This window comes from Nomascus leucogenys, chromosome 1a, assembly GCF_006542625.1.
Source record: "Nomascus leucogenys isolate Asia chromosome 1a, Asia_NLE_v1, whole genome shotgun sequence".
NCBI lineage: Eukaryota > Metazoa > Chordata > Mammalia > Primates > Hylobatidae > Nomascus > Nomascus leucogenys.
In genome coordinates this window covers 14,791,497-14,794,586 of record NC_044381.1, presented here as the reverse complement: position 1 = coordinate 14,794,586, position 3,090 = coordinate 14,791,497, and the positions used below count along the sequence as shown (strand labels likewise).

Sequence of the window (3,090 nt, the reverse complement as noted above, 5' to 3'; positions counted from 1 at the left end):
TGGACACCTTGTCTCCCATGAGGCCTCCATTGTCTAAGCTGCTCTTTGTGAAGAAGCAGATGCTCTCCAATCCACACACCTGTGACCAGAAGCCTGAACACTAATGGTTGACCAAGTTCCTACTCTTGTTGCAGAGATGAAGCTGTGACATCCCCCAAATTTTGGGAAACTCTATTTTACTCTAAAGAACTGATGTGAAAGTTACTATAGGCGCAGTAAATATAAAGAAAAACTGAACTTGATAACACTGTTGATAGCTTGATAACACCGTTGAAGCTTACCTGGAAGGATTGGGTCATCCATTAGTGTAAAATACTGAATTTCTATCACATGGAAGACTGATGTAACTTAGGCTCAAGGAAACACAAGTTGGACTAAGGGTTAGAAGTTACAGGAAGACACACTTCCACTGAGCATTCAGGAGACCCTTTTGCTGGCTAAAGATGGAATGAATGAGATCACACCCTAGCATCTGTTCAGCAATCAGTAGCTCGAAGGTCAGGATGGTGAGTGCCAAAAGGGGAGCACCTGGATTACTGGTTAGACCAGAGACATTCACCTGGCCAATCAAGTTAATTAGTTTGATTGAGTGTTCCACATGTATGCTTATTTCAAAACATCATATTGGCCAGGCACGGTGGCTTACACCTGTAACCGCAGCACTTTGGGAGGCTAAGGAGGGCAGATCACTTGAGCCCAGGAGTTCGAGACCAGCCTGGCCAACATAGCAAAACTCTCTACTAAAAATACAAAAATCAGTTGGGCATGGTGGCACATGCCTGTAATCCCAGCTACTTGGGAGGCTGAGGCATGAGAATCAATTGAACCCAGGAGGCAGAGGTTGCAGTGAGCTGAGATCACACCATTGCACTCCTGCCTGGGCAACAGAGCAAGATTCTGTTTAAAAAAAAATCACATTGTACACAATAAATATATATAATTTTTATATATTATAAAAATTTATTCACACATTCTATCTTCATTGTTCAATATATATCAGAAACTTGAAATGCTCTAGAGATTCATATATGAATAAATTATGGTACTTAGCTCACAGACACACTTAAGTGAAATAAATAAACAACAATACAGTATCAAATAGAGACCTAAAACAAGTGAAAAAGGGAAAGGGCAATACATTCTCTTGGGGCAATTCAGTTTGGGCAATGCTGAGGTAAAGTAGGGCATCAGGCCTGAAGGAAGCTTCTAGAAGGAGTTGGCATTTGAGCTAGGCCTTTAAGAACAGATAATATTTTGCCATGTGGGGACAAGGAAGGGCATTTTAGTTGGTGGTAAAAAGTGATGCACAGCATTGGAGTGTGGAAGTATCCATATGTTCTGAGAAGAATGTGTTGTGTGTTGACTTCTCTAGTAAACACAAGAGGTACATGAAGGCAGTGGTGGGGTGGGGAAGATATCTAGCAAGCTTTAAACTCCAACCAAGGTATATAAATGCATCTTATTGGATTTTTTTCTACATAATTATTTTTAATTTTAATGTCCAGAATGTGTAATATAAGGTCCAGAACTTCCTCCTGGACTCAATTTTATAAATTCTCGGTTGGTTGGTGAGGCCAATAGGGATACTTTTTCTTGTCTCATTTGGTTTCTGGGAAAGCTTCGTTCAGGTCCTCAGTGGTCATCGGATCAAATGGAATTAAGTTCCTCATCTTCTCCAGCTTTTTCTCATATTCTCCAATCCTGGCCTTTGAGAGAGACATCCACTCAGCACAAGTTTTCACATCTTCTTTTTCTTCAGCATCCACCTGGGCAGTATATTTATCCTCTGGTACAGGAAACTTCAGGGCATTAAACTTCTTCTCAAAGTCATCCAACAAGCCTGACTTGGCCACAGTGGCCTTGTAGTAAGTCCAGCCAATAGATGGTGGATTCTCAGGTAAAATAGCCAATCTGGAGGTGAGAGTCTCATTCTAGGATGTCAGGGAATTAGCAATGGCCTTTTGGTTTCGGGATATGATCTCCCAAGAAGTTACCCAGTCAATGATTTTTTAGAGCAAGTTTTTGCCCAGCCCTCTTGGGATCCTTCACCGACCCCAGCGGCCCATAGTCCACAGCAGCACCTAGCGGCTCTTACTGGATTTTTTAGGGCAGTTGTGGCTATGTATTAAAATTTGGACTTTATGCTTCAGGAATGGGGAACAATCACAGGTTTTGGAGAGTAGAGGAAGCCATAATCTAGAAAAATAATGGAATTGCTTGGTATAGGGCACCACCAAAGCTTAACTGTCTGTGTGATAGTGATCTCTCCCTCACCCTCTGCACTTTTCCCCATAGTGAATTTCCCCAGGCCCATTGTTTTCCAACTTAGACTCTTTAGATTCCTTGTAGATTCATGAAGATGGAAATGAGGGATTCATGAAGTATTTTCAACACTGCAATAAGCTTAAATAAATTATGCACTGACTATCACTATCACAGAGACAGTTAAGCTTTGGTGGTGCCCTATACCAAGCAATTCCATTATTTTTCTAGATTATGGCTTCCTCTACTTTCCCTGTGCTTATTCCCCATTCCTGAAGCACAAAGTTTAAATTTTAATATGTGGCCACAACTGCCCTAAAAAACCCCAGTAAGATGCATTTATTTACGTTGGTTGGAGTTTAAAGCTTTGCAGGCTGTCTTCCAACCCACTGTTCGCATATACCTCATGCATCCACTGGAGACGTCAACACACAACACACGTTCTTCTCAGAACACAAGGACATTTCCACACTCCAATGCTGTGCATCACTTTTTACCACCACTTAAAAGGTTAGCACCAACCTTTTCATCGAAGCAAAAAGACCCTTGCTTTAGTTACAACTCTTCAGTAACGGCCCCTAGCCACCAACTTTGGGAAGGTCTTCCTCTTAGAGAGCTTACATGGTATGGGATTTATAGATACGGGCTTTAGAGGCAGACAGCCTTGAGTTTGAATATTGGCTGCCACTTATGAGCTATATGATGTTGGACGACTTATTTAATCTCTGTAAGCCTCACTTTCTGTGGTTAACTCATAGGATATATTGTGTATCTGTTGTATCTGTCAGTATACTCTTAACTCATAGAATATATGGTATGTCTGTCAAT

At 41.3% G+C, this 3,090-nt stretch overlaps 1 pseudogene; it reads right to left on the bottom strand.

Annotated features, from left to right (window-relative positions):
* Nucleotides 1-1,547: 1,547 nt before the first annotated feature.
* LOC100593182 lies at nt 1,548-2,003 on the bottom strand (annotated as a pseudogene).
* Nucleotides 2,004-3,090: the final 1,087 nt, after the last annotated feature.